The sequence below is a fragment of the Tachypleus tridentatus genome, chromosome 8 (genome assembly GCF_004210375.1).
Source record: "Tachypleus tridentatus isolate NWPU-2018 chromosome 8, ASM421037v1, whole genome shotgun sequence".
Classification (NCBI taxonomy): domain Eukaryota; kingdom Metazoa; phylum Arthropoda; class Merostomata; order Xiphosura; family Limulidae; genus Tachypleus; species Tachypleus tridentatus.
Genome location: NC_134832.1, coordinates 26548056 through 26556516, shown reverse-complemented (window position 1 = coordinate 26556516; position 8461 = coordinate 26548056).

Genomic DNA, 8461 nt, shown 5'->3' with positions numbered 1-8461 from the left:
AAAGTTTCAATACATTTTAGTAGAAGTACCAACAATTTGATGATTGTAAGCATTATTATTACACGAAGTTTCCCACCCCATTTCATACTTGAATTATTTCGAAAAGAAAATGCAAGGAACAATATTCCATAAAGACCCTTTGAGTTTACAGTGATTTAGAAGAGTATATTACTGACAACTTTGAGTCTTGTTTGATATTAGTGTTTTTTTTTAGTGTAGTACGATTATTGTTTCTCCACAGAAACTAAAACTGTGTATATATTTGTGTTGAATGAATTGAATCTTTAAATTTAATGTAGAGAGAAAACTGGACACGCTTGTCTTCCTTTCATGTAGCCGTTGAGTAAAGTAATCCATTTTTAATTTGTGAGTTTTTAATTCTAATTGATGCACGTATAATTCAACAGCTTAGAACGTAAACACTCGAACCTAAGCATGTTACGCCCATCTTATGTTTCCCTTTTATATAGTATGTAATGATATAATAACTTAACTGTTTTACTGTCACCTTCCGGACAAAAAAAGCATGTTACGCCCATCCTACGTTTTTCTTTTATATAATAATTATTCCGTGATAAACGATTTGTAAGCTTAAAACTGTTTCTTTGTAAGACAATATGTTTTAATTAAACATCTATTAGTGATATTTTATTGCACTTTAACATGTTTAATTCTACCTAAAATTTATGATGTAGTGAACACTGTGTGTTTAGAACCCTATCATTATACAGTTTTTTGACTCTTAAACATTTCTAAAAGACTATGGCAATAGATACAGAATGAATAAAGTGTGGTGTAACTTTTAATATCGGTAAAGATATAGATAAAGAATGCTGTGTTAGAAATATAATAAGCCTAATACTAATGGCTTGTGAGAAGTATAATTAGATAATCAATAGTTTTGAAAATGTTTGTATTACTATAGAAGATAGAAAGACCCATGACATGCATGCTACACTTTTATTCCCTTTTCTCTCTCAGTCCTGTCCTCAAAACAAAAATTAAAATTAACTTTAAAACCAATCAAATTCAGGTTCGCGTAATCCAGAAATACGATAACTTTACTTTATTGCTAGAAAGAGAAACATTTGCCACACAGACAGCACAAACGTTTTAGCAAATAATCACATTAACAAAAATATTGTTACAGCTTCGACTTAAAAGATCATTCGTGTTGACTTAAAACAGTCATACACCGTATTTAATCATAACAAACACCTTCAGTCTTAATTTTAATCATAATCACTTTAATCCAAAAAGAAATATGTTTAATAATAATAAGTACGTTATAATAACTGTTATTTTCTTGTTGATTTGTAATTAACATCTTTGAACTTCTAATTTAAAAGCAAGCACCAAAAATCATACTATAACCTTTAACAATGAATAGTATGCATGATAATGCCCTTTAACAAATACTTATTTAAAAAGGTAGGTGCGTGTTTACAATTATCTAAGTAGCCTAAGAAAAATAAGGAAAAGAATATGCAAAATTTAGAGTTACACTGCTCACTTTAGAAGAAAAAATTAAGATATAAGAAAATGCACAAAGAAGAAAAAATCGTTACCACAGGTTAAATTTTCAGCATTGGTATAGATTTACTTTAATGTTGTGCTTTCTCTATTCAAAATGGCATCACAGCAATAGCGGTTGATTTGGCAATGGTGGAAATTAATCCAAAATACAGAACAAAGGATTAAATACCAATTTCATTACACAAAAAATACATGCTGACACATTAAGTATACAGAAAGCCCTTAATTAAAAAAATGTAACCACTGTAAATAAAATCACTTGAATACAAAATCGAAAACTTTTTCAACATCATGAATTAATTATACCATCAAAATGGCACAAATGAAAATTAACCATCCTTCACCTGCATGCACTTACGTGCACAAACGAATGGTGGCATGGTAAGTTTCTACAAATATATAAAATAAAACAGTACTAAAACAAAAGAAAACTGGGACTGTATTCTTTCATAGATGCTACAATTCATTTTAACCGTGCCCGAATATTCCCAATAACTGTTCACTTTTTGTGACTGACTGTAGCCCAAGAGTTGGCGGTGGGTGGTCATGACTAGCTGCCTTCACTCTTGTCTTATACTGCTAAATTAGGGACGGCTAGTGCAGATAGACCTCGAGTAGCTTTGCGCGAAATTAAAAACAAACAAAAGAACATTAACTTGTAAATATCACGTAAATAAAAAAAAAACATTATTTACGTAAATTATGCAAATAAAACATTAAGCAGGAAATTAAAATGTAAGATTTCCAGCTAACCTTCGTGTGACTTATTTATAGCATTATAACTATAAAGAAGGTCGTTTTTCCTTTCAGTTTTATTTTGAATTTAACCAACCATATACTGTTTTACCGCCAGCGTAGCAACACGTTTCAGCGTGTTAAAAATCGCAGTGACATCTGTTGGGCGACGGAGATCGTTTTCTATGTCTTCTTCAACTGCCGAGCCACAAATGCAAATTATATCAAGCACTTCTTTGAATTTTGAAACTGGAGATAAGCGAACAAAGACACTTCCCTTAACCGTGTTCACCAAACTTTATCATACTATGTAAATATAAAAGAAATGAAGATCTTGAACGATCTCAGAGCCACCTCCGGCGCGAGGATTGACTGTTCTTTCTATGTGTGTACGGAGGAAGAGGGGTGCCTTCTTCTTTCAGCTTTTCAGGTGGGGGTCGTGGGAACCCCTGCTGCTTGGGCACGTCCACGAAACTGTTATTGAAGTAGACACAACAGCAGATTTATACCCCCATTTTAAAAGAGATTATATGGTAACACTAGTGTGTTCAACACTTCAGAAATGAGAAGGGAATTCTGAAGGAGGTAGTGCCCAAAGTAAGGGCATTAATCGAGAAACTTTTTTGTTAAAAATTATTAAAACACTTAATTCTCTAATAAGAGACAAAAATAATAATTTTCTTTAGTTGACTCTTTTACATAAACGCACATTTAGTTCATTTTTTAAATGTCATAATAAGAGACATTAACATTTTCTGCAATATTCTGAGAATGGGAGATCTTATTTCGGTAATACACGTATGTCGTGCCGGTGATGTTTAATTTGATAAACCTTCCACAAGGTTTTAGTCTTAATGAATTGGCTTTAAGATAGAAAGAGTAATTAAATATTCTTCACTAGAAATACAGTGAAACTTAAAATGTAATGCATTACATATATATATATATATATGTACGTATAGTCAAGTGTGTTAACGTTTCTAAGCTTGAAAATTCAACATAAATCTAAGGAACAAGTCAAATTAAATATACATTAAAGTGATATGTTGTTTTCCCTAATAACGAATTTCCTCACTGAAATTTTGATAAATATTATAAACCCATCCATAAGGTGCTGTATGTAAGTTAATGAAAGTAATTTACAAGTTATTTCCTCTACGTAAAAGGCATTAATTGGTTTGTTTTGAATTTCGCGCAAAGTTACACGAGGGCTATCTGCGCTACCTGTCCCTAATTTAGCAGTGTAAGACTAGAGTGAAGGCAGCTAGTCATCACCATCCACTCGCCAACTCTTGGGCTATTCTTTTACCAACGTATAGTACGACTAATCATTACATTATAACGCCCCCACGGCTGAAAGGGCGAGCATGTTTGATGTAACGAGGATTCGAACCTGCGACTCTAGCATAATAAGTCGAGTGCCTTAACCACTTGGCCATGCCGGGCCCAAAAGCATAAATACACTACAAAATAATACAACTGATAGACTTACAGCAACACCAGAAGAAACAAAGCAAGACCGTCAGAGATATGTTTTAAAATAATACGAGTGTTGGAAACATTATAGCAAACAATAAGTGTGACGAAGCTGAGTAAACACAATGGTTTGTTTATTTAAGTTCGCGTAAAGCTATTCAATGACTATCTCGCAAGATGTCGCTAGTTTAAAGTGATAAATTAGAGGGAAAGCAAATATTCAACATCGCCCACCGACAATTTTAGGGGCTACTCTATACCAATGTAACGTAGGATTGACCACCACGTTGTAATGCACTCACGATCGAAAAAGCAAGCATATTAGGTCACAGGATTAAATCTCGCGAACCGCAAATTGCTAGTTTAACGCCCCAACTACCAGATTATTCCAGACCCCAAACGAAATGGAAGGGAGGGGATCTTGTAGCATCATAAACATTCATTCTATGAAAAGGAACACATTACAATAGACACATACAGCAGTTACAAAGGTGTCTATTCGGAGTATAGAAATGTAAATTTAGCGATATCATGATAAGCAAGGATCCTTTTCTTAGTGAAGAACAGATGCTATATACGCTTTATTATACTTTTATGTTTTATTTACTAAAAAGCGCATAAAAATCTGGACGTTCAGAAAGATATGGCATTAATAAAAATGAAATAAAAACTTCTCACTCAAAAATACACATGACTGATAGGTTACACTTAAAGAACGTCGAGTTATAACAACTGTTTATATTTCTAAGAAAACATAGAATATCTTATATTGTAAATTTTATCTTTGTTTACAGTATTTCATGCTTTTTAACAAAGAACTATTAATATAATTAAATGGTTTTCACTCAGTTCGCAACTTAAGTGGTTAACGAGATTTAATGTTAAACGTTTTTGCCAGAAACGTTACAAATATATGCGTTAAAAGAATGTCACAGAATTGTTGTCTGATGTTTTCAACATGCCAGAATAGCAAGCTTCCTACATTGTCATTGAGCTAAATATTGTAACTTTATTTTTATTAAGGACGTTAATATGCACATAATAGTGCTCTTAACAGTCATACAGAAGTACTGTTTATATACATACAGTAGTGCTCTTAACAACCATACAGAAGTACTGTTTATATACATACAGTAGTGCTCTTAACAACCATACAGAAGTACTGTTTATACACATACAGTAGTGCTCGTAACAGTCGTACAGAAGTACTGTTTATATACATACAGTAGTGCTATTAATAGATACATAGTTGTACACTTGATATACACAAATAGAACTGTTCAAATACACAAGTAGAACTGTCTACATACACAAATATAACTATTTATATACACACGGTAGTACTGTTGACATACATAAGTAGAACTGTTATGTACACACGGTAGTACTGTTGACATACACACGACAGCACTGTTGATATACACACGACAGTACTGTTGATATACACACGACAGTACTGTTGATATACACACGACAGCACTGTTGATATACACACGACAGTACTGTTGATATACACACGACAGTACTGTTGATATACACACGACAGTACTGTTGATATACACACGACAGCACTGTTGATATACACACGACAGCACTGTTGATATACACACGGTAGTACTGTTGACATACACACGACAGCACTGTTGATATACACACGACAGTACTGTTGATATACACACGACAGTACTGTTGATATACACACGACAGCACTGTTGATATACACACGACAGTACTGTTGATATACACACGACAGCACTGTTGATATACACACGACAGCACTGTTGATATACACACGACAGCACTGTTGATATACACACGATAGTACTGTTGATATACACACGATAGTACTGTTGATATACACACGATAGTACTGTTGATATACACAATTTTAGCTTATCCAGTTTCATTATTTCACAACCCTAAGTGTCGTTGTTTAATAACTTTCAAATAATTTCGAAGCGAGAAACGCTTGATTTGCCACCCTACAAAATCTACATTCGGTAAAATGAAACACATTTGAGCATTTTCAATGTTTTGATCAACTGAGCACGTGTTGAGCTGTTTGTATCTTTTTGGGGAGGAGAACAATTAGTGTGGGCTTTTGAAGTTCACAAACAGTTGAAAGGAAATGTAGATTATTTATTTTTACTAGTGTAATTATTACTACAGCTTTATTAACAAAAACTACAACAACAAAAACAATCTTGTGCTAAGCGAAGGATTGCTTTGGTTCACTACCAAGTTACAGGTATGTAGTTTTCCTCACACTGGTGCTAATCCAAATTTGCTTTGGTTTACTGCCATGTTACAGTTATATGGTTTACTCTTGATACTTATGATAATATACAAAGTACTTTGATTTTGTACCATAACAGCTATGAGACATTCGTCAAACTAAATATGTACAACTATAAAAAAACGCTTTCAAATCCAGTTTCTGATGGTAATCAATTTCGAAATTTAATGAGAATCGACTTCGACATGTAATAACGTTTAGTCTCAATTCCGTATTATAATAAGTTCTTATTTATTTATTTATATCAAATAAAAAAGAAAGAACATAATGCCTATAACAGAGGTAAAAAACAAACTTGCTGCATACTTTAGGCACTGGGCTGTTTCTTTCCCGTAGTGAAGTTTTATATGTATTTAGAGCTGAACGAACATAATTAATCCTAAAGGTACATGTTACTAGTTTTATTTGAATGTTGCGCAAAGCTACACGAGGGCTATCTGCGCTAGCCGTCCTTAATACAGTAGTGTCAGACTAGAGGGAAGGCAGACAGTCATCACCACCCATCGCCAACTCTTGGGCTACTCTGTTACCAACGAATAGTGGGATTGACCGTTACATAATAACGCCCCCACGACTGAAAGGGCGAGATTGTTTGGTGTTACGGGGATTCAAACCCGCGACCCTCAAATTAATAAGTTACTGAATGATTTGCTAGTTCTTCAATCACAATTAATAAGTTTTAATTCTAAAATACAATATTTTCACATTTTAATATCTATTTTAATATACTTTAACTTCTAATAACACCAATCATCAAATAAACCTTATTTTCTCAGTAAATCAAATTTCATTAGGTAATGGAAACAGAGTTCAGCACTAAGTTTCGTGCAACATAGGCTTAATATGAACATTAACAATACATTTTTATACGGTCGGTCAAATTATTTTATAAAGTGTTTTGTTAATTGACTTTAATGGGAAATATAAATCAATAATAACTAAAACAAGATATTTTAAGACGATAAAGATGTTATTAAAATAATTTAACATGTTAACATAATATCTAACTATTATCAGTTTAACTCTTTATGCTTTTATAAATTGCTTGCTCTGCCTTTACGTTCTAAATAAATTTAATAATTGTTCTGTTATGTGCAATATATTAAGCAGGTAATTTTTAATTTTGTTTTTAAGCATTTTTGCTCCAAGTCACACTGGCCAAAGCTGTCCCTAATTTTAAACTGATGGTGTTTAAGAAAGGCAGCAAATCTGCACCACCCAATGTCTACTCTTGTCTGGCCGAAATATTACACTTGACAGTCAACCTCAGAGCGCATTCACAGTTTCAGTGTGAGGAGTACGTTTTTACGGACCATGAATTATAAGATTCACAGCTCAACCCTAGCCATAGTCTTCACTCTGCCTAAAAAGAAAAGTATATATTACAGCTAATAATCACTTGTTCCTGCTCTTGAGCATTTGTAAACAATGTTGTCTGGCTGGAAGACTCTAAAGTAACTTTAGGATGAATGATGATTAAGTGGAAATGTGTTTACAATTTCCCAGCTTTCCTCTTGTTCTTTCCCACGGTGGTAATTTTCCTTCCATCGCTCTGTTTCCGGTGACAAGTTTAACATTCTTCAAGACTGCAGTCGTTAGCTCGGAATGTTTTATGCATTCTCTCAAAGGAAAATGTTTGTGATAACATAATGCATAAGATATTTCATGTTTTCCTCGAAAGATTTTGTGTGTTTGTTTTTGAATTTTGCATAAAGCTACACGAGGGCTATCTGCGCTAGCCGTTCCTAATTAGCAAAGTAAGACTAGAGGGAAGGCAGCTAGTCATCACCACCCACCGCCAACTCTTGGGCTACTCTTTTTACCAACGAATAGTGGGATTGACCGTAGCATTATAATGCTCCCAGGGCTGAAAGGTCGTGCATGTTTGTTGTGACGTGATTCGAACTCGCGACTCTCAGGTTACGAGCTGAGCGCTCTATCCACCTGGCCATGCTGGGCCTTCACATTAAGTTACCTGAAATTTGGTCATCTTAGGGATCAAACATAAAAGTGTTCAAGCTTACCGCGAGGGAACTCAAATGAAGAAATAACAAAAGCGTAAAACTACTTATCAAGTTCCTTATCCACAGTTTCACATTTCAAAACCATACATTTGTTTTTCCAAATTGAGTTAAAAGTTAGCTTGTTTTTTTCAACCAAACACTATTCTAAAGTTTGTGTACGATTGTTAATATTAAATTTTTCATTAATTTACTTCTAAACGTGTAGACGTGTTGGTGTTACCTTAATCTAATTTAATTCTGGATTCTGTTTTTGTTCTTGATAAAAAACAAAACTAACCTAAGGGCAACGAGATCCAGCAAAACCAAGAGAAGAGTCCTAGAATAATCTAGCTCGTTAAAATGTAATTTTTCTTCATTCAATTAGCGACTCATAACATGAAACTGTTACAGACTT